Consider the following 24,893-nt stretch of genomic DNA (forward strand, 5'->3'; position numbering starts at 1 on the left):
ATATGGCAAATGATAGTAGCTTTTTGTATCCCAGCACAAAAGGAAATATGAATTTAAGCATTATGCCAATTGTAGCTCTACGGATATGCTTTATTTAGCAAAGTGCACTAAATGTTTGGTATTCTATATAGGTAAAACCAACCGCATTCTTAGAGAATGGGCAAGAGGGCACTTATATGCCATTAACAGAGAAGCCATTAACAGAAAAGCCTTTCTGTGTTGGAGGGAAGCATTCCAGCTTATCAGTGGAAGTGATAAGCACTAGGTAGTCTATCTACCACAAGATCCAGGTACAGATTCTTAGTTTTAGCAGTTGAATTTGCTTATTCATGCTCAGCAATTGTTTAGAACTTGTTGTTAACACTAAATAAGCTACAAATTACTACAGCACTCAACCTTCCTTTTTACCTAGAGGAAAACAGTTTTTGTACTTACTTTTCTCACTTGCTTAGAGAAAAACAGCTCTTATACTCACTTTCCTCACTTGTCTAGAGGAAAGTAGTTTTTTATTCAGGCATGTCCAAGGGTCAGCTCCCAGTGTTCTCTCCTGTCTATCTGATGAATCTAGGTATTTTGGGCAATGTAGCAATTGCATCATGTACACAGACAACCCTCTCCTCCTACCACCCAACACCACAACCTGTGAGAGATGCACATATCTAGCCAAACTGGAGGTAAAGCTCTCTCCAACCAAGACTGAACTTGACAGTCAAGAGGAGAAGGTAAACACTTGCACCATGCCACACTCATCACGTAGTCCCACTAAACCTACACCACCAAAATCCACACATAGAAATACAAAAACATTCACGGAGGCTCTCAATAATAATCTTCTCAAGCAACAGAGACCTCAAAAGCAGAAACGCAAGCAACCTCCACCCCCCAACACAACCCAAATGATACATAGCCCACAGACTCAGTGTGCCACTCAACTAAAGTCCATAAGGCAAAGCAATGTACCCAACACACTAGTCACAGGTGACTCTATAGTCAGGCACACTGATGTCCCACTCACCAGGCTAAACAAGGAGAAGGTTACTGTCAGCTGCCTGTCAGGTGCTAGGATCCACCACAAAACCCACACACTCAGGTCACTCCACAACAAGTACAAATATGACTCTGTCGTTGTCCATGATGGTGTGAACAACCTGAGATGTACCTCCCTGAACTACATGAAAAAAACATGGAAGAGCTCTCCGATCTTGTAGCCCAGGCAGGTATGACCCTAGCCCTGAGTAGCATCCTGCCATTGCCCAGAATGATACTGCAGTACAAGGACAAAATGATTGACTTCAACAATTGGCTAAGCTTTTGGTGTCATTCTAAGGGGATCCAGTATCTGTCTGCCTGGGATGACATGGTTGACAGACCACGATGCTTTGCCAGAGATGGCCTGCACCTGTCACCCTGGGATTCTGGATACTGGCTAAGGCTGTTGCTGCCCCTATAGTGCCTTTTTTAGGCAATGTTCAAATGACAAATTCACCACTGTAACAGGAACAAGCAAGTAAAAACTGAGGGTAATGCTACTCAATGCTAGAAGTCTAAATCTCAAAATACACTCCCTCGAGGCACTCCTTAAAATGGAGAACATCGATATCTGTGCAGTGACTGAGACCTGGTTCAAGGCTGCAGACAGCAACCCTGCATTACCAGGCTATAACTCATACCAAACTTTTCAGCCACCTAACCTAGACCGGAACACAAAAGGAGGAGGTGTGTCCATATTCATTAAGGATATCCACACCTCCAGGCTAGTTGCTCAGCATAATGCATCTGAGGTTATCCAAGTGCAACTAACTATGGGCAAAACTGCCATCCAAATTGTAGCTTGCTACAGATCCCACACCATGTCCCAGGATTCCCACTCCTCTTTTCTTGATAAACTGGAAAATATTAGGGTTCAACCAAACACCCTAATAATGGGCGATTTCAACTACCCCTCCATTAACTGGGAAAAATACTCATGTACCAACTCCTTTCCTCAACGCTTTTGGAATTCATAAATTCCAATGCCTTGGATCAACTTATCCACACCCCCACAAGGGGCAACAATATCCTAGACCTAGTCATTACCAATATGAGTGACCGGTGTTCCACACCTGAAGTCAACTCCTCTTTAATCAGATCCGACCATAAGCTAATCACCCTAGATATCCACATCCGCCCCCATCCCCATTAAGGAAATCACGGTAAAAAAATTTCTCCAAAGCCAACTTCATGCTTCTTAAGACAGAAGTGGCAAACTTCGTGACACCCATGCACGGACAATACAGTTACAACTGCTGAATCCTACACAGATGCACTATATAAGCACCTACACAAGTGCATGGATCATGCTATCCAAAACAGAACCAAGACACTATCCTCCAAAAAAAAGGAAGCCAGTCTGGTGGTCCCCTGCCATAAACAAACTCTACAACAGAAGGAAGAAACTGTTGCAAAAGAGAGTAAAATCCCATGAGTGAAGGAGTTCCCTGGTCAGCCTCAGTAAGAAGATGAGATCCCGTAAAAGATCCTCCAAAGCTAGCTATGAAAACAAAATCACCACTGATTCTAGGGACACCCACAAAGCATTCTATAGCTATGTCAAGAATCTCAATGGCAACACCCAGATCTGCTCTGAGTTACAGCACAACGGCATGAAAATTACAGAACCAACTGATATTGCCAACATTCTGGCAGATAGGTTCACTGCTAACTTTACCCCCCACCCCCTAAAGGGCCCACATCTATACAGGAATAATGCAGAGTTACTGTAATAACAACTATGCAGGTAAAAGCTGCACTCTTTAAAGCCAAAAACACAGCATCCACAGGAGCGGACAACATCCCAGGCTGCATTTTACATGAACTTCAGAACGAACTGGCTCCCCACCTAAGCACCATGTTCACTCATAGTCTCACATCAGGCTTTGTGCCCACTGAATGGTGCACAGCAACAGTTATCCCACTCCACAAAGGGGGAGCCACCACTGATCCTGGGAACTATCGCCCTATTAGCCTGACGAGCCTAATCTGTAAGGCCATGGAACATATCATCATGGAACACATAAACAAAGACATTGATAACCTCCAAACTCTGGACCCCACCCAGTGCTTCCTGAACCTGATTGACTTCTTTGAGGCAGTCAACAAAGTTGTAGATGAGGGTAAGGTGGTTCACACAGCCTATCTTGACCTCGCCAAGGCTATCGACACCATCCCCCATTCTGGAATTATAGCTGAACTCACTAAACTAGGTATAAATCCCTACATCACAAAATGGGTTGCCTATTGGCTCACTGACAGAACCCATACTGTAAAAGTTACAGACTCCAAATCTGACTTCAAACCAGTGACAAGTGGAGTTCGACAGGGTTCAGTCATAGGACCTCTCCTGTTTGGTATCTACTTCTCTGAAGTACAGGCTAACACAGAAGGCCTTTGGCTAATGAAGTTCATAGATGACTGCAAACTAGGAGCCATAGTTCAGTCCCCAAATGATGTGGACATCCTACAGAAGGGCCGCACTGAGAGAGATGCCTGGTGTTAGAGCCATGGCCTCAGGCTCAATGCCAAAAAGTGCACTGTCATCCCCTTTGGTAAAAACTCTGTACCCATGAACTACCACATAGGCAGCAGTCTACTTAACACCGAAGGTGTGATAAGAGACCTGGGGACCCAGGTGGACAGTAGTCTCTCCTTTGATAATCACATTGCCACAGTAGTCAGGAAATCCTTTTACATGGCACACCTCATCACAAAAAGGTTATCATCTAGGAAAAAAGAGGTCATTGTTCCCCTCTACTCGACACTCATTAGACCCATTATATACGCCCCTTTTGGAATGTACCTCACAAGACATCTGCAGCAGCTGGAAAGGCCACAGAAGTACCCCACAAAGAGGATTACTGGCCTCAAACAGATGCCCTACACTGACTGTCTCAAAAAACTCCAGCTTTACTCCGTAGCATATTGCCTACTCCTAGGTGATTGCTGCCTAACATATCAAGCTATGTCAAACCCAGTGCTGTTGGACATGCTACACCTAAAGAAATCCCAATCCCTCTGGGCTACACACTCTAGGGACCTAAACCTTGTCACCACAATAAACAGGACATGCTGGAGGGATAGATTCCTGTCCCAGAGACTTCCCATACTCTGGAACAAGCTACCCATCTATGTCAAGCAAAGTTCCTCATCAGCACTCTTCAAGAAAAATCTTGATAAGTGGATGGGAAATAGGAAATACACCCCAGGGATCACTTCTGTGGCTTTGTTCGACAGGGGCACAGGAAAATAACTTTCTTGGGTGGCATAAGCCAGGGAACCTTGTTGGCTAGGTTTACTTAGGCCCTTGGGCCGATAGCCTAGTACCTACCTATGAACCTATAAGATGACAACAATGCCCTAGTGAGATGTGTTGAACAATGACTTAACACATAAATTTTAATTTTTGACTATTGAGTTGATTAATAAAAGTATGAGATTAGGTAATGTAAAGAATTCCACAGAAACACACGAGATGAGGTGGATTATGAGATTACAGGCTGACAAAAACTGGGGTTTAAATGACAGACTTAGTTTTAATAGATAGACCTTTAAAACAGTGTCAAACCTGCATTTCTCATTCTGTTCCTTGGATTTAGATGTTTTAGTGGTTAGGTATATATTTACAGTTTTTTATAAGTTATGTCCTGTATTATGCTGGTGTGTTATGTGAACATTTTTCGCTGAGAAGGTGGCTTTTGCATGTATTCGATAAATTGAATGACATCTTGTGGTCAATATATGAATGACACACAGTATAACAATGAATGTTTTTATATGCACATAGATGCCTTAGATGCTATGAATGATTTCTGTATTTTTGTTTATAAAAATCTAGATGTTTTATATAAATATGTGTTTTTTTACACATATATATCTATCTATATATATATATATATATATATATATATATATATATATATTTTTTTTTTTTTTTTTTTTTTCTGTAGATGTTTTCTACATTGGTTATGTGCTTTTTAAATGTTTTATTTAATTGCTGTATATACATAAAGCTTCTAGGATGAATGACTGCCCTGTGTTTTTAAATTTTTGAAAGCTAGAGCGTGATTAGTGATTGACTAGTTGACTTGTGATGTTGATATATAAAGCTGAGTAATACTGTTGGTTTTTGTAAGTCTGATGAAGTGTCCAGGCAGGACACGAAAGCACTAACTGAATTAAACAACAATTTTTCTTTCCCTCAGGTGGCCATGGTGTATTTCTCTCTGTGTTGTTATACTTTACACCTCACACAACACCCACACCTACACAACAAACACAAACATTTGTAGTGGTTCTCAACATACACGTCCACAAGCAAAGGGGATCTCTGAGGCCAAGCCACACATGAAAACCACAGCCGTACACATTACATACCACACATGCCCACACACCTGTGTCCCACAGCCATGCAGGCATGAGCCCATGTCAAACATGTTACACATAGGGGACTCCAGTGGAGACACACTGGTGTGCCTCTGACCTGGCTGGGTATGTGGATGGTCACAGTTACTTTTCTGACAGTTGACAGACTGCCATATTGCATTCACACTGCTGTCTCCCACCAACAGGTACCGTCATGGGTCTGTCACTGTACATGCTGGTGTGCCTGACCTGACCTGACATGTACATCCATGGACTATATGCAGTGAGACATGATTGAGCAAAGTGGTTATGTGTCCCAGGCAGGTATGTCCCTAGCCTTATGTAGCATTCTGCTGTCACCCAGATGGATGCTGCAATACAGTCAGGGAATGATTGCCCTTAACATGTGCAAATTTATCCTGTGATATTCACGGAGTTCTAGTTCCTGTGAGTCTGGGATGATTGGGCATCCTATCGGTCTTTCCCACATAATATGATGCACAAGATGTACAGTGTGCTAAAAGCCCACATGTTGTGTTAAACAGTTAGCTGTTACATTAAATGAAAATGAGAAGTTATGTACCTACCATAACGTTCCATGTTAGTTGTCTTCTTCTCGCCTTCTTTCTTGCTGGATGGGTTCGGAGCTAATCCTCGGCTCCGACTCGGCCTATACCAAAGCTCAAGAGCTATTTTTACCGTCTCGAGGCTACCCTGTATCCCACAATGCTAGGCGCTAACTACCCAGATCTCGTTTGATAGATAACACCATAACAGTTCTGATCCCAGAACAAAGGAGAAAGAGGAATACCTATATATATAACATACCCAGAAAAAGGGCAACCGTGGCAGTACAAGCTGGGATGAAAGAAGGCCCAAAAAGATCCTTTCGGTCTGTCCAGGCTAGGGGGTTGGAGGGTGGGACGCAAGAAAGAAGGCGAGAAGAAGACAACTGACATGGAACGTTATGGTAGGTACATAACTTCTCAATGTTAAGTTGTCAATCTCGCCTTCATTCTTGCTGGATGGGACCGCGTCCCTAGCACCTCAGCCCTGGGTGGCTCATCAGAACAGACTCTTGAGGACGGTGGAACCAAAGTTAGCTCGGCTTCTGGAGGCCATGTCCAGTTTGTAATGAGAAATAAAGGTATGAGGAGAGGCCCAGGTGGCTGCCACACAAATGGAGTCTAAAGGTAACCTAGCCTGAAAAGCTACTGACGTAGCTAAGGCTCTAGTTGAGTGGGCTCAAGGTTTTGAAGGAAGTTCTTGACTCCTCAGTTCACAAATGAAAGTAATCACAGAGGCCAACCATCTGGAAAGGGTTACTTTGGAAACTGGAAGGCCTTTCTTCCCTTCCGCATAAGGCAGGAAGAGCTGCTCAGATTTCCTAACTTGCTTGGTTCTATCCAGGTAGTAACGGAGTTGACGATGAACATCCAAAAAAATGCAACTTTTGCTCTGCTCTGTTGGAGTAATTAGGGAAGAAAACTGGGAGATCGATAGTCTGGTTTAGATTTGCCTCAGAAGATATCTTGGGTAAAAAAGATGGGTTAGTTCTGAGGGATACTCTATCTTTATGGAAAACCAGATAAGGAGGACAAATGCAAAAGGCGTGAAGCTCTGAGACTCTCATCTCGGAAGTTATGGCCACTAGAAATAGAGTCTTCCATGAGAGGAACTTCAAGGAACAGGAAGCCGCAGGTTCAAAGGGAGGGAGAATCAAAGAGGTTAAAACCAGATTCAAATCCCACTGTGGTGGGGGATCTCTGATTGGGGGCTTAAGTAAAAAGATACCTTTAAGGAAGGCTTTACAAAGTTTATGGGACATAACCGTGGAGTCCGACAGGCCAACATGAAAATTTGAAATGGCCACTAACTGAACTCTGATAGTGGACGAAGAAGAACCTGATTGAAAAAGTTCAGCCAAAAAATCTAGGACTGACTGGATAGGTACCGTGAAAGGATCCATGTTTCTAGTCTCTGCCCAGAAGGAGAAATGTTTCCATTTGCTAGCATAAATCCTCCTGGTAAAAGATTTCTGGGAAGCTAGAATGATGTCACGCACCGAATGGGAAATAAAGGGAAGCCTGGCTAAGGTTGGAAGTGGAGCAACCAAGCTGTGAGGTTGAGAGAGAGGAGGGAGTGGTGCAGCTCTCCCGACTGATGGGTCAAGAGGTCTGGCACTGGGTCCAGACGCCAGGGCTGCTCCAAGAGGTAATGATGCAGGAACGGAAAACAGATTTCTCGAGGCCAGTAAGGGGCAATGAGGATCTCAATGCGGTAGCTTTCTGAATCAGCTGTGTGATTAATGGAAAGGGGGTAAAAGCGTACAGAAGACCTCGGGGCCAATCGTGGACAAGAGCATCTCTGGGGGGGTGGCCGGGAAGAGGGAAGAGAGTGAAGAAGTCGTGGCACTTGCTGTTTTGAGGTGTTGCAAAAAGATCGCAGCAAGGCTGACCCCATCTTTGGAAAATCTCTTCCACTACTGACTGCTTGAGAGACCACTCGTGTGGCATGAGAATGGCTCTGCTCAGCCTGTCCGCTATTACATTGGACTTCCCAGGGATATGCGTTGCTATCAGAAACCGCTGAGAAGAGATCGCCCACTGCCAAAGTCTGAGTGCTTCTTGACACAAGGGGTAGGACTTGGTACCGCCCTGCTTGTTGATGTACCACACTACGGACATATTGTCCGTCTGAACTGCAATAGTCCTTATGGGAAGAGAGTCCTGAAGGTCTTGCAACGCTAAAAGTACTGCTCTCATCTCCAGAACATTTATGTGCAGGTGGCACTCGAAAAGTTGCCATGTGCCCTGGACTGTCCTGCCCTGAAAATGCCCCCCCCCCACCCGATCAGGGAGGCGTCCGTAGCAACCGGGGGGGGGGAGAACAAAGGGTCTGCCCTGAATGACTTGAAGGGAGACCATCCACCAAGACAGGTGTTTCTTGTATGATTGGGTGATTAAAATGCTGTGTGACATTGGAAGCTGTTGAAAAGACCACTGGTAAAAGAGCATCCACTGAAGGATCCACATGTGAAAGCGAGCTAGGGGAAGTAACGTAATGACTGCTGCCATGAGACCTAAAGTCTTCAGTACAAACCTGGCCTGGATTCTGTTGCTCTGAAGAAGGATGTGAACGTGTGCGCGAATATCTGAAATTCTCTGTGTGGTTAGTTTTGCGGACAGTTCGCCTGTGTCCAGTATGGCGCCTATGAAAGTAATAGACTGACAAGGCGACAAGGCAGACTTTTCGAAATTTATAGAGATACCTAGCTCTTTGTAAGTTTGAATGGTGTAATCTCTGGACTGAAGAAGTTGATGCCTGGTGGTGGCAGTAAGGAGCCAGTCATCCAGATATGGAAACACCTGGAATCCTTGACGTCTCAGATGAGCCGTGACCACTGCAATGCATTTGGTGAACACTCGGGGGGCAGTAGTGAGACCAAAGGGCAGGGCCCTGAACTGGTAGTGACTGGCCCCCAGCCGGAAGCGGAGAAACCTCCTGGAGCGCCTGTGCATCTTGATGTGTTAGTACGCATCCTGAAGGTCTATAGAGCACATCCAATTGTCCTGGCCCAAAAAGGGTAGAATGGACTGTAGCGTGACCATCCGGAACTTCATTCTTTGGACAGACCTGTTTAGCCTGCTGAGATCCAAAATTGGTCTCCAGTCCCCTGTCTTTTTTGGTACCAAAAAGAACTTTGAGTAGATTCCGGATCCTTGCTGGTCTGCTGGGACTGGTTGGATGGCTCTTTTCTTAGCAGTTTTGAGATTTCTAATACTGCTTGTTCCCTTAGACCGGGTGGAACATCTGGAAGGGGCCTTTTTGGCTGTGTTGGGGTGTGGGCAAAGGGAATTTCGTAACCCTCGGATATGATTGACCGTACCCATCTGTCTTGGGTGAGGGAAAGCCAGGCTTTTGGGTACAGTGATAATCTTCCCCCCGACTGCCTCCGAAGGCGGACAGTTGGGCAGCATCTCAGGGATGCTGGAAGGGCTGGCCAGAGACAGCTTCTCTGCTACCCTGATTCTGCGGACCCCCTCTGCCCCTAGGGCGGCGTCTGTTATTGTTCCCCCCCTGGCTCTAGAGTGGAACTCACCTCATGCATCAGGCGCGATTCCCTGTGGTTTGCAAAACCACATTTTTCCACCCTTCTGACCCTTAGGGTATTGGTCTAGACGGGGTGGAAAAACGGACTCCCACGGCAGAGAGAGTCTTACCATCCTGTTCGCATCTGGTCAAAGTATCTTTCACCTGAGGTCCGAACAACGCCGAACCATCAAAGTGGGAGTTAGTGAAGGACGCCTTGAAGGGGTCAGTAAAGTTACAAAGCCGCATCCAGGCGTGACGCCTTAGAGGGGGACCGTGGGGACCCTTCCGACTCATCCAAGTCGGTATCGGATGTGACGGACTCAGGAGAGTCCACATGCTTCCTCTTGCATTTCCTTTTCTGAAGAGGCTCCCCTGACGGATCAGGGGAGGCCTCGGAAGAGGAGGATGCTCCCAATGGGTCAACTGAGGCGTTGGATCTCTGCGGTCGGGGTCGAGAGGATGGGTAGAGACCGTGGCAAGCACAACAGTGGGAGGAGCTGAGGGAGCTGACCGAGGAGCAGGCACAGGGGCCAGCACACTCCTCATGACCTCAAAGGCACCCCTATCAGGCAGGGAAGAAGGTCCCCACTCCGAAGAGATAAGGACCCCTCCCGGCACCGAGAGGGACGGCTCCGTGGCCGATGTCGAGGCTGAACTCACCTGCGCCGAGGCTCCGAGAGGGAGAATGGGGTCGGACAAGGGTCCGATGCAACTCGCCCCCTCGGAGCCGACGAGGGAGTCCCGGCGCCCGGATCCCTCCAAGGATGGAACCATGGAAGAGATCGGAGCTGACGACAGAGCTGAAAGGTGTGGTATCGGCTCTGACGTGTCGACGGTCCCAGCTCCCACGAACTCTGGCTCCAAACTCAGAGGAAGAGTTGGAGGAGGAATTGATGATAGAATTGGGATAACCACTGTCTGTTGAGTAGGGCTCTGAAGCATCTGGGCCAGTGCCTGCAACTTAAGGAGTCTGCTAACCACCCTCTCGAGGTCATGTTCCGAAAGCCTGGAAGACCGAGAGGAATGGGACCGATGGCTCTGCTCCGAAAGCAAAGGAGATCTCGGAGCCGAATGGACTTACTCCAAAGAAGGAGACCTAGAGCGCTTACGGCTCGCAGATGGTTCCGACACAGCGAATGGAGCCACCTGAGTCTTGGGAGCATCAGCTCCAGCCGGAGCCGATGTAGGAGCACTGAGAGCACCACTGGTCGAAGGCTCGGTTCTTGGAGCTGACGGTTTTGTGGGCTTTGAAGGTTTGCCCGACGAAGAATTGGTCGGGGAACCTTCGGGTTTCAACAAGCCTCGTAAAATAAGCTTGTTTCTGCGTTCCTGCAGGACTCTTGGACTGAATGCATGACAGACAGAACAAGAGTCCTGCAGGTGCAGAGGGCCCAGGCAATAAACACAAGAAGTGTGACCATCTGTCAGAGACATCTTCTGACAGCACGAGTCACACTTCTTGAAGCCTGAAACCCTGGATTCCTTAGACATCCTGACAGGGATGACAGGTAACACACACAGCAACAAACACCCACACTCAAACTTACTCAGTCTAGTCACAAACACACACACACACACAAAGACTGAGACTGTTTAGACTGACAAATAGAGAATTTTTAAGCTAAATTTAACTAAATTAAACTTAAGATTAAGATTTAAACTAAAAATTAGCCCGAAGGCCTAGTAATCAAAGGAGTGGGGTTGGTAATGAGAAAAAATTAGAAATAAACTATCTAAGGTGGGGATACACTAGAGGGGTAAAGTGGATCTAATAGAAAAGCTATTACTACCAAAAGGGAGAAAAAACCTTACCAGAAGAGATTTTTATAAATCTAACCTGAGAGCCGGCAAAAACGCAACCTCGCAGCTGAAGCGGGAAACGAGATCTGGGTAGTTAGCGCCTAGCATTGTGGGATACAGGGTAGCCTCGAGCCAGTAAAAATAGCTCTCGAGCTTTAGTATAGGCCGAGTCGGAGCCGTGGATCGGCTCTGAACCCATCCAGCAAGAATGAAGGTGAGATTGACAACTTAACATCTTATGTTTCATCTCCGGATGTATAAAAAATCCACTGCTATCTATACTTCCAAAAAAATTACATTGACCACATGGACTGGTATAACAATTACACTCATTAACAGTACTACCTGTATTATTTTTAGGATAGCATGACATCCTTATTTCTTTTTATTTTTACAGAGAAAACATGGTGTATCCCCTACAATTAGTTTAATCTTGAGGGCCACTGCAGGATACCCCAATTATTTTTAATGACATCCCTAATAGCACTGACATTATGAGTATAAAACAGTGAGATTTTAACACCCTTTCTGTCTTCTTTTTTACTCTGATGTACTTCATTGAACACTCTATCAGAGAAGTATGGTCGAGCTGAATTCCTTCTAAGGGCTGGTACTTCATCCAGCTTCTTTTCAATCTTTGTACTATAATACCCTCTTGTTAGTAACTTGTCCTTTAGATCCAACAATTCCATATAAAAACATTCATCACTAGCATTCAGTCTTGAAGCTCTCATCCCTTGTCCCTTAATAACATTACTAAAGACATAATTTGGGTGTATACTATGCCTCTGCAATAAGGTGTCCCTATAACAAGGCTTCCTATGTACCCCCATATTGACCATGCCATTGCCCATTCTTTCAACTAAGACATCCAAATGTTCAGTTCTAGTCTTAGATGAAGCAACAGTAAACTTTAAATAATTAGTCAGCCCTTTCAAGCTGTTAAAAAAATATCTAGTTGTTCTATTTCACCAGTCCAGATAAAGAAGAGGTCATCCACAAAGCATCGGTAAAAAGGGATATAAATGGTGAAGGCTCCCATTCTAAACATATAATCTTCTTCCCACGTGGCCATGAACATACTGGAGTAGCTACTGGCACATGAGATGCCCATAGCTATGCCATCCTTTTGTAAATAGACAATGTTGTCAAACATGAAGATATTTTCTAACACAACCTCTAACAACAAACATATGAGATCAACTGAGGCATCAGTATAGCCACTGTGCCTAGATAAATATCTGTGAATGAACTCAACCCCTTCCATATTAGGTATCATTGCAAATAATGATTGCACATTCAATGTGACAAAATAATAATTAGCATAAACAGGCAGGGTCTTAGTATAGCTATAAAGATCTAACAAAAACTGTTTAGAGTCTTTCAAGATGAATAAAATCTTATCTAAGACCGGTCGCAAGAACTTCTCAATATACAGTGAGAAGGGCTCAGTAGACCAACCTCGACTAGCTACTATTGGTCTCATTGGTGGCTTAATACCATCCTTATGCATTTTTGCTAATCCTTGAATCAGGGGTAGTAGTGGATTATCTACTCTAAAAAGTAAAATAGTTCACGTGTGATCACATTGCTCTTATAACTATCCTCTAGAATAAAATTAATTCTCTGTATCATCTGACAAACATAAGTCATATTAACAGTGTAGTAAAACTTGTCATTACTTAGCATTAATTTCATAAATGAGAAGTAATACTCCTTAGCCATGATAACAATGGGTTCGCCCTTGTCAGCTGGTCTAATCAGAATACTGTCATTCTTCTATAACTCTATTAGGGAGCCCTTTGTTTCATATTAAGATTACCCCTTCTATATTTCTTAGCACATGGCACAGAAACCCTATCATTATATACTTTATGTAAATCATTCTCTACAAGCTTAGTAAATGCATCAATGAGGGGATGAGAGTTAGGCATATACACACTAGGTTTCCTCAAACAATGGCTATCATCACTGAAAACACCTCCAAACTCCAATTTCAATGAAACATTTCTTTACATTAAGTATGGCATCAGTCAGTTCACTTTTACTCGTAGGAATAAAAGATAATCCCTTCTCCAGAACTTATGTCTCTTCACAGCTAAGAACACGTTTGGAAATATTCCATACCTGAGTGTCCCTATTCGGTCCCACATATTTTTCAGTGTTTGACATGATGTTGCTTCGGCCGACAGTTTCTGTTTCTGCCATCCCCTGCTCGTGGACCAAGTCCTGCCTCCCCTGTAATTCCCACTGATGGGTAATGGAAAAGGGGGTGTTGTATTATTAATGGTAGGTTTCAGACCGATATTCATTACTGTGGAGGCTGCATTAAAAGTTTTGCGCCTCACATCAGTTCCTACCGATAGGTGATGTGAGACAGCAATCAAACTATTGTCATTATTAATATTATTATCATAGGTAAGGGATGTAGCTACATTAATGTCAGTCAGTACATTGGTCGGCCCTCCATCAGCCACTGTAGAGACCTCATGTAATGTCTCATTTATGTTAAGAGCTCCATCAGCCTGTTTAGCCAGGCCACTGAGGCTACACCAGGCAGTTTCTTAGAAGGGAATTTTGAATGAGAAGATTCTTAGGTTGGGTCTATTACTTAACTTAGTTCTAAGTAATAACATATTTCTTTTCAAGGACAAATACTATCTGCAGAAGAAAGGTGTTGTCATGGGTACCCCATGTGTGAATTCTTATGCAGACTTAGTCATGGCATTTTGGGAACAGCAGTATGTAATAAACAATGATGATTTCTTCTGTTGTATTCCATATTACATGAGGTTTGTGGATGATGTATTTTTGTTATGGAATGGCACACAGTCCAGACTGATAGAGGTTACACATTATATTAATACAACCACTTCATTTTTAGAATTTAAAGGCAAATGTTCTACACAGGGGATAGAGTTCCTAGATGTATGGGTTTACAAAGAAGGAAAGCTTTTACAAACAGATTTATATAGAAAATCTCGTATAAGAAATTGTTTACTTCACCAAAATAGTATGCACCTGACACATATATATAGATATTTGATACAGAGACAAACCTCAAGAACATCTAGGCAAGTTTGATGTAGCGATTAATGGTTTGAAGAATTAATTTATAGAGAGGGGCTACAAAAGATATGAATGTAACAAGATACTATCTGACCACAAGGTTGTAGACAGGAATAACAGAGGCAAACCTTATTTTAGAGATAGAAGGAATCATACATGAGTTGATATAGAAACCCCTAGAGTTAAAATGAATAAATGTCAATTGGCTATACCCTTTTCTACAAATAGAAATGACATACAGCAGATTATAACCAGGAATTGGGAGATTTTGAAAAATGATGAGAAATTTTTGAGCGTAGTGGGTAATAGGCCTAGTTACTCATACAAGAGTAAAAAGTCACTGAAAAGACTTCTCTGCTATGAAAATCATGTTGAAAAAAGGGTACAGTCTGACAGGTTAGGCACCTTTGGCTGTAGAAAGTGCAACTACTGCCAATATATGGCAAATGATAGTAGCTTTTTGTATCCCAGCACAAAAGGAAATATGAATTTAAGCATTATGCCAATTGTAGCTCTACGGATATGCTTTATTTAGCAAAGTGCACTAAATGTTTGGTATTCTATATAGGTAAAACCAACCGTACCCTTAGAGAATGGGCAAGAGGGCACTGATATGCCATTAACAGAGAAGCCATTAACAGAAAAGCCTTTCTGTGTTGGAGGGAAGCATTCCAGCTTATCAGTGGAAGTGATAAGCACTAGGTAGTTTATCTACCACAAGATCCAGGTACAGATTCTTAGTTTTAGCAGTTGAATTTGCTTATTCATGCTCAGCAATTGTTTAGAACTTGTTGTTAACACTAAATAAGCTACAAATTACTACAGCACTCAACCTTCCTTTTTACCTAGAGGAAAACAGTTTTTGTACTTACTTTTCTCACTTGCTTAGAGAAAAACAGCTCTTATACTCACTTTCCTCACTTGTCTAGAGGAAAGTAGTTTTTTATTCAGGCATGTCCAAGGGTCAGCTCCCAGTGTTCTCTCCTGCCTATCTGATGAATCTGGGTATTTTGGGCAATGTAGCAATTGCATCATGTACACAGACAACACTCTCCTCCTACCACCCAACACCACAACCTGTGAGAGATGCACATATCTAGCCAAACTGGAGGTAAAGCTCTCTCCAACCAAGACTGAACTTGACAGTCAAGAGGAGAAGGTAAACACTTGCACCATGCCACACTCGTCGCGTAGTCCCACTAAACCTACACCACCAAAATCCACATATAGAAACACAAAAACATTCACGGAGGCTCTCAATAATAATCTTCTCAAGCAACAGAGACCTCAAAAGCAGAAACGCAAGCAACCTCCACCCCCCAACACAACCCAAATGATACATAGCCCACAGACTCAGTGTGCCACTCAACTACAGCCCATAAGGCAAAGCAACGTACCCAACACACTAGTCACAGGTGACTCTATAGTCAGGCACACTGATGTCCCACTCACCAGGCTAAACAAGGAGAAGGTTACTGTCAGCTGCCTGTCAGGTGCTAGGATCCACCACAAAACCCACGCACTCAGGTCACTCCACAACAAGTACAAATATGACTCTGTGATTGTCCATGATGGTGTGAACAACCTGAGATGTACCTCCCTGGACTACATGAAACAAACATGGAAGAGCTCTCCAATCTTGTAGCCCAGGCAGGTATGACCCTAGCCCTGAGTAGCATCCTGCCATTGCCCAGAATGATACTGCAGTACAAGGACAAAATGATTGACTTCAACAATTGGTTAAGCTTTTGGTGTCATTCTAAGGGGATCCAGTATCTGTCTGCCTGGGATGACATGGTCGACAGACCACGGTGCTTTGCCAGAGATGGCCTGCACCTGTCACCCTGGGATTCTGGATACTGGCTAAGGCTGTTGCTGCCCCTATAGTGCCTTTTTTAGGCAATGTTCAAATGACAAATTCACCACTGTGACAGGAACAAGCAAGTAAAAACTGAGGGTAATGCTACTCAATGCTAGAAGTGTAAATCTCAAAATACACTCCCTCGAGGCACTCCTTAAAATGGAGAACATCGATATCTGTGCAGTGACTGAGACCTGGTTCAAGGCTGTAGACAGCAACCCTGCATTACCAGGCTATAACTCATACCAAACTTTTCAGCCACCTAACCTAGACCGGAACACAAAAGGAGGAGGTGTGTCCATATTCATTAAGGATATCCACACCTCCAGGCTAGTTGCTCAGCATAATGCATCTGAGGTTATCCAAGTGCAACTAACTCTGGGCAAAACTGCCATCCAAATTGTAGCTTGCTACAGATCCCACACCATGTCCCAGGATTCCCACTTCTCTTTTCTTGATAAACTGGAAAATATTAGGGTTCAACCAAACACCCTAATAATGGGCGATTTCAACTACCCCTCCATTAACTGGGAAAAATACTCATGTACCAACTCCTTTCCTCAACGCTTTTGGAATTCATAAATTCCAATGCCTTGGATCAACTTATCCACACCCCCACAAGGGGCAACAATATCCTAGACCTAGTAATTACCAATATGAGTGACCGGTGTTCCACACCTGAAGTCAACTCCTCTTTAATCAGATCTGACCATAAGCTAATCACCCTAGATATCCACATCCGCCCCACCCCCATTAAGGAAATCACGGTAAAAAAATTTCTCCAAAGCCAACTTCATGCTTCTTAAGACAGAAGTGGCAAACTTCATGACACCCATGCACGGACAATACAGTTACAACTGCTGAATCCTACACAGATGCATTATATAAGCACCTACACAAGTGCATGGATCATGCTATCCAAAACAGAACCAAGACACTATCCTCCAAAAAAAAGGAAGCCAATCTGGTGGTCCCCTGCCATAAACAAACTCTACAACAGAAGGAATAAACTGTTGCAAAAGAGAGTAAAATCCCATGAGTGAAGGAGTTCCCTGGTCAGCCTCAGTAAGAAGATGAGATCCCGTAAAAGATCCTCCAAAGCTAGCAATGAAAACAAAATCACCACTGATTCTAGGGACACCCACAAAGCATTCTATAGCTATATCAAGAATCTCAATGGCAACACCCAGATCTGCTCTGAGTTACAGCACAACGGCATGGAAATTACAGAACCAACTGATATTGCCAACATTCTGGCAGATAGGTTCACTGCTAACTTTACCCCCCACCCCCTAAAGGGCCCACATCTATACAGCAATAATGCAGAGTTACTGTAATCACAACTATGCAGGTAAAAGCTGCACTCTCTAAAGCCAAAAACACAGCATCCACAGGAGCGGACAACATCCCAGGCTGCATTTTACATGAACTTCAGAATGAACTGGCTCCCCACCTAAGCACCATGTTCACTCGTAGTCTCACTTCAGGCTTTGTGCCCACTGAATGGTGCACAGCAACAGTTATCCCACTCCACAAAGGGGGAGCCACCACTGATCCTGGGAACTATCGCCCTATTAGCCTGACGAGCCTAATCTGTAAGGCCATGGAACATATCATCATGGAACACATAAACAAAGACATTGATAACCTCCAAACTCTGGACCCCACCCAGTGCTTCCTGAACCTGATTGACTTCTTTGAGGCAGTCAACAAATTTGTAGATGAGGGTAAGGTGGTTCACACAGCCTATCTTGACCTCACCAAGGCTATCGACACCATCCCCCATTCTGGAATTATAGCTAAACTCACTAAACTAGGTATAAATCCCTACATCACAAAATGGGTTGCCAATTGGCTCACTGACAGAACCCACACTGTAAAAGTTACAGACTCCAAATCTGACTTCAAACCAGTGACAAGTGGAGTTCGACAGGGTTCAGTCATAGGACCTCTCCTGTTTGGTATCTACTTCTCTGAAGTACAGGCTAACACAGAAGGCCTTTGGCTAATGAAGTTCATAGATGACTGCAAACTAGGAGCCATAGCTCAGTCCCCAAATGATGTGGACATCCTACAGAAGGGCCGCACTGAGACAGATGCCTGGTGTTAGAGCCATGGCCTCAAGCTCAATGCCAAAAATTGCACTGTCATCCCCTTTGGTAAAAACTCTGTACCCATGAACTACCACATAGGCGGCAGTCTACTTAACACCGAAGGTGTGATAAGAGACCTGGGGACCCAGGTGGACAGTAGTCTCTCCTTTGATAATCACATTGCCACAGTAGTCAGGAAATCCTTTTACGTGGCACACCTCATCACAAAAAGGTTATCATCTAGGAAAAAAGAGGTCATTGTTCCCCTCTACTCGACACTCATTAGACCCATTATATACGCCCCTTTTGGAATGTACCTCACAAGACATCTGCAGCAGCTGGAAAGGCCACAGAAGTACCCCACAAAGAGGATTACTGGCCTCAAACAGATGCCCTACACTGACTGTCTCAAAAAACTCCAGCTTTATTCCGTAGCATATTGCCTACTCCTAGGTGATTGCTGCCTAACATATCAAGCTATGTCAAACCCAGTGCTGTTGGACATGCTACACCTAAAGAAATCCCAATCTCTCTGGGCTACACACTCTAGGGACCTAAACCTTGTCACCACAATAAACAGGACATGCTGGAGGGATAGATTCCTGTCCCAGAGACTTCCCATACTCTGGAACAAGCTACCCATCTATGTCAAGCAAAGTTCCTCATCAGCACTCTTCAAGAAAAATCTTGATAAGTGGATGGGAAATAGGAAATACACCCCAGGGATCACTTCTGTGGCTTTGTTCGACAGGGGCACAGGAAAATAACTTTCTTGGGTGGCATAAGCCAGGGAACCTTGTTGGCTAGGTTTACTTAGGCCCTTGGGCCGATAGCCTAGTACCTACCTATGAACCTATAAGATGACAACAATGCCCTAGTGAGATGTGTTGAACAATGACTTAACACATAAATTTAAATTTTTGACTATTGAGTTGATTAATAAAAGTATGAGATTAGGTAATGTAAAGAATTCCACAGAAACACACGAGATGAGGTGGATTATGAGATTACAGGCTGACAAAAACTGGGGTTTAAATGACAGACTTAGTTTTAATAGATAGACCTTTAAAACAGTGTCAAACCTGCATTTCTCATTCTGTTCCTTGGTTTTAGATGTTTTAGTGGTTAGGTATATATTTACAGTTTTTTATAAGTTATACAAAAAAAGCCAAATGCAGTGCTGCTGTCAGTTGAGGCAGGAGACTCACATAAAAATAAGAGCAATCCAAAAACCAAGTGTGTGACCCTCCAGTGGCAATAAAACGAAAGGCAGAGGTTCAAGGGAACTTCAAATAAAAAGCTTTCATAAAATATAATAAAGTTTATTCCAACGAGTAAGCGCTTTCGCCAAAGGCTTCTTCAGACTCTTAAAACCTGAAGTCTGAAGAAGCCTTTGGCGAAAGCGCTTACTCGTTGGAATAAACTTTATTATATTTTATGAAAGCTTTTTATTTGAAGTTCCCTTGAACCTCTGGCTTTCGTTTTATTGCCACTGGAGGGTCACACACTTGGTTTTTATAAGTTATGTCCTGTATTATTGATTATGCTGGTGTGTTATGTGAACATTTTTGCTGAGAAGGAGGCTTTTGCATGTATTCAATAAATTGAATGACATCTTGTGGTCAATATATGAATGACACACAGTATAACAATGAATGTTTTTATATGCACATAGATGCCTTAGATGCTATGAATGATTTCTGTATTTTTGTTTATAAAAATCTAGATGTTTTATATAAATATGTGTTTTTTTTACACATATATATCTATCTATATATATATATCTATATATATATATATATATTTTTTTTTTTCTATAGATGCCTTCTACATTGATTATGTGCTTTTTAAATGTTGTATTATATTGCTATATATACATAAAGCTTCTAGGATGAATGACTGCCCTGTGTTTTTAAATTTTTGAAAGCTAGAGCGTGATTAGTGATTGACTAGTTGACTTGTGATGTTGATATATAAAGCTGAGTAATACTGTTGGTTTTTGTAAGTCTGATGAAGTGTCCAGGCAGGACACGAAAGCACTAACTGAATTAAACAACAATTTTTCTTTCCCTCAAGTGGCCATGGTGTATTTCTCTCTGTGTTGTTATACTTTACACCTCACACGACACCCACACCTACACAACAAACACAAACATTTGTAGTGGTTCTCAACATACACGTCCACAAGCAAAGGGGATCTCTGAGGCCAAGCCACACATGAAAACCACAGCCGTACACATTACATACCACACATGCCCACACACCTGTGTCCCACAGCCATGCAGGCGTGAGCCCATGTCAAACATGTTACACATAGGGGACTCCAGTGGAGACACACTGGTGTGCATCTGACCTGGCTGGGTATGTGGATGGTCACAGTTACTTTTCTGACAGTTGACAGACTGCCATATTGCATTCACACTGCTGTCTCCCACCAACAGGTACCGTCATGGGTCTGTCACTGTACATGCTGGTGTGCCTGACCTGACCTGACATGTACATCCATGGACTATATGCAGTGAGACATGATTGAGCAAAGTGGTTATGTGTCCCAGGCAGGTATGTCCCTAGCCTTATGTAGCATTCTGCTGTCACCCAGATGGATGCTGCAATACAGTCAGGGAATGATTGCCCTTAACATGTGCAAATTTATCCTGTGATATTCCAGGAGTTCTAGTTCCTGTGAGTCTGGGATGATTGGGCATCCTATCGGTCTTTCCCACATAATATGATGCACAAGATGTACAGTGTGCTAAAAGCCCACATGTTGTGTTAAACAGTTAGCTGTTACATTAAATGAAAATGAGAAGTTATGTACCTACTATAACGTTCCATGTTAGTTGTCTTCTTCTCGCCTTCTTTCTTGCTGGATGGGTTCGGAGCTAATCCTCGGCTCCGACTCGGCCTATACCAAAGCTCAAGAGCTATTTTTACCGTCTCGAGGCTACCCTGTAGCCCACAATGCTAGGCGCTAACTACCCAGATCTCGTTTGATAGATAACACCATAGCAGTTCTGATCCCAGAACAAAGGAGAAAGAGGAATACCTATATATATAACATACCCAGAAAAAGGGCAACCATGGCAGTACAAGCTGGGATGAAAGAAGGCCCAAAAAGATCCTTTCGGTCTGTCCAGGCTAGGGGGTTGGAGGGTGGGACGCAAGAAAGAAGGCGAGAAGAAGACAACTAACATGGAACGTTATGGTAGGTACATAACTTCTCAATGTTAAGTTGTCAATCTCGCCTTCATTCTTGCTGGATGGGACCGCGTCCCTAGCACCTCAGCCCTGGGTGGCTCATCGGAACAGACTCTTGAGGACGGTGGAACCAAAGTTAGCTCAGCTTCTGGAGGCCATGTCCAGTTTGTAATGAGAAATAAAGGTATGAGGAGAGGCCCAGGTGGCTGCCACACAAATGGAGTCTAAAGGTAACCTAGCCTGAAAAGCTACTGACGTAGCTAAGGCTCTAGTTGAGTGAGCTCTAGGCTTTGAAGGAAGTTCTTGACTCCTCAGTTCATAAATGAAAGTAATCACAGAGGCCAACCATCTGGAAAGGGTTACTTTGGAAACTGGAAGGCCTTTCTTCCTTTCCGCATAAGGCAGGAAGAGCTGCTCAGATTTCCTAACTTGCTTGGTTCTATCCAGGTAGTAACGGAGTTGACGATGAACATCCAAAAAAATGCAACTTTTGCTCTGCTCTGTTGGAGTAATTAGGGAAGAAAACTGGGAGATCGATAGTCTGGTTTAGATTTGCCTCAGAAGATATCTTGGGTAAAAAGGATGGGTTAGTTCTGAGGGATACTCTATCTTTATGGAAAACCAGATAAGGAGGACGAATACAAAAGGCGTGAAGCTCTGAGACTCTCCTCTCGGAAGTTATGGCCACTAAAAATAGAGTCTTCCATGAGAGGAACTTCAAGGAACAGGAAGCCGCAGGTTCAAAGGGAGGGAGAATCAAAGAGGTTAAAACCAGATTCAAATCCCACTGTGGTGGGGGATCTCTGATTGGGGGCTTAAGTAAAAAGATACCTTTAAGGAAGGCTTTACAAAGTTTATGGGACATAACCGTGGAGTCCGACAGGCCAACATGAAAATTTGAAATGGCCACTAACTGAACTCTGATAGTGGACGAAGAAGAACCTGATTGAAAAAGTTCAGCCAAGAAATCTAGGACTGACTGGATAGGTACCGTGAAAGGATCCATGTTTCTAGTCTCTGCCCAGAAGGAGAAATGTTTCCATTTGCTAGCATAAATCCTCCTGGTAGAAGATTTCTGGGAAGCTAGAATGATGTCACGCACCGAATGGGAAATAAAGGGAAGCCTGGCTAAGGTTGGAAGTGGAGCAACCAAGCTGTGAGGTTGAGAGAGAGGAGGGAGTGGTGCAGCTCTCCCGACTGATGGGTCAAGAGGTCTGGCACTGGCTCCAGACGCCAGGGCTGCTCCAAGAGGTAATGATTCAGGAACGGAAAACAGATTTCTCGAGGCCAGTAAGGGGCAATGAGGATCATTGTGGATCTCAATGCGGTAGCTTTCTGAATCAGCTGTGTGATTAATGGAAAGGGGGTAAAAGCGTACAGAAGACCTCGGGGCCAATCGTGGACAAGAGCATCTCTGGGCGTGTGGCCGGGAAGAGGGAAGAGAGTGAAGAAGTCATGGCACTTGCTGTTTTGAGGTGTTGCGAAAAGATCGCAGCAAGGCTGACCCCATCTTTGGAAAATCTCTTCCACTATTGACTGCTTGAGAGACCACTCGTGCGGCATGAGAATGGCTCTGCTCAGCCTGTCCGCTATTACGTTGGACTTCCCAGGGATATGCGTTGCTATCAGAAACCGCTGAGAAGAGATCACCCACTGCCAAAGTCTGAGTGCTTCTCGACACAAGGGGTAGGACTTGGTTCCGCCCTGCTTGTTGATGTACCACACTACGGACATATTGTCCGTCTGAACTGCAATAGTCCCTATGGGAAGAGAGTCCTGAAGGGCTTGCAACGCTAAAAGTACTGCTCTCATCTCCAGAACATTTATGTGCAGGTGGCACTCGAAAAGTTGCCATGTGCCCTGGACTGTCCTGCCCTGAAAATGCCCCCCACCCGATCAGGGAGGCGTCCGTAGCAACCGGGGGGGGGGGAACAAAGGGTCTGCCCTGAATGACTTGAAGGGAGACCATCCACCAAGACAGGTGTTTCTTGTATGATTGGGTGATTAAAATGCTGTGTGACATTGGAAGCTGTTGAAAAGACCACTGGTAAAAGAGCATCCACTGAAGGATCCACATGTGAAAGCGAGCTAGGGGAAGTAATGTAATGACTGCTGCCATGAGACCTAAAGTCTTCAGTACAAACCTGGCCTGGATTCTGTTGCTCTGAAGAAGGATGTGAACGTGTGCGCGAATATCTGAAATTCTCTGTGCGGTTAGTTTTGCGGACAGTTCGCCTGTGTCCAGTATGGCGCCTATGAAAGTAATAGACTGACAAGGCGACTAAGGCAGACTTTTCGAAATTTATAGAGATACCTAGATCTTTGTAAGTTTGAATGGTGTAATCTCTGGACTGAAGAAGTTGACGCCTGGTGGTGGCAGTAAGGAGCCAGTCATCCAGATATGGAAACACCTGGAATCCTTGACGTCTCAGATGAGCCGTGACCACTGCAAAGCATTTAGTGAACACTCGGGGGGGCTGTAGTGAGACCAAAGGGCAGGGCCCTGAACTGGTAGTGACTGGCCCCCAGCCGGAAGCGGAGAAACCTCCTGGAGCGCTTGTGCATCTTGATGTGTTAGTACGCATCCCGAAGGTCTATAGAGCACATCCAATTGTCCTGGCCCAAAAAGGGTAGAATGGACTGTAGCGTGACCATCCGGAACTTCATTCTTTGGACAGACCTGTTTAACCTGCTGAGATCCAAAATTGGTCTCCAGTCCCCTGTCTTTTTTGGTACCAAAAAGAACTTGGAGTAGATTCCGGATCCTTGCTGATCTGCTGGGACTGGTTGGATGGCTCTTTTTCTTAGCAGTTTTGAGATTTATAATACTGCTTGTTCCCTTAGACCGGGTGGAACATCTGGAAGGGGCCTTTTTGGCTGTGTTGGGGTGTGGGCAAAGGGAATTTCGTAACCCTCGGATATGATTGACCGTACCCATCTGTCTTGGGTGAGGGAAAGCCAGGCCTTTGGGTACAGTGATAATCTTCCCCCTGACTGCCTCCGAAGGTGGACAGTTAGGCAGCATCTCAGGGATACTGGAAGGGCTGGCCAGAGACAGCTTCTCTGCTACCCTGATTCTGTGGACCCCCTCTGCCCCTAGGGCGGCGTCTGTTATTGTCCCCCCCTGGCTCTAGAGAGGAACTCACCTCGTGCATCAGGTGCGATTCCCTGTGGTTTGCAAAACCACATTTTTCCACCCTTCTGACCCTTAGGGTATGGTCTAGACGGGGTGGAAAAACGGACTCCCACGGCAGAGAGAGTCTTGCCAACCTGTTCGCATCTGGTCAAAGTATCTTTCACCTGAGGTCCGAACAACGCCGAAGCATCAAAGGGGGAGTTAGTGAAGGAGGCCTTGAAGGGGTCAGTAAAGTTACAAAGCC

This window comes from Protopterus annectens, chromosome 3.part0, assembly GCF_019279795.1.
Source record: "Protopterus annectens isolate FY-2018-M chromosome 3.part0, PAN1.0, whole genome shotgun sequence".
NCBI classification, from domain to species: domain Eukaryota; kingdom Metazoa; phylum Chordata; order Ceratodontiformes; family Protopteridae; genus Protopterus; species Protopterus annectens.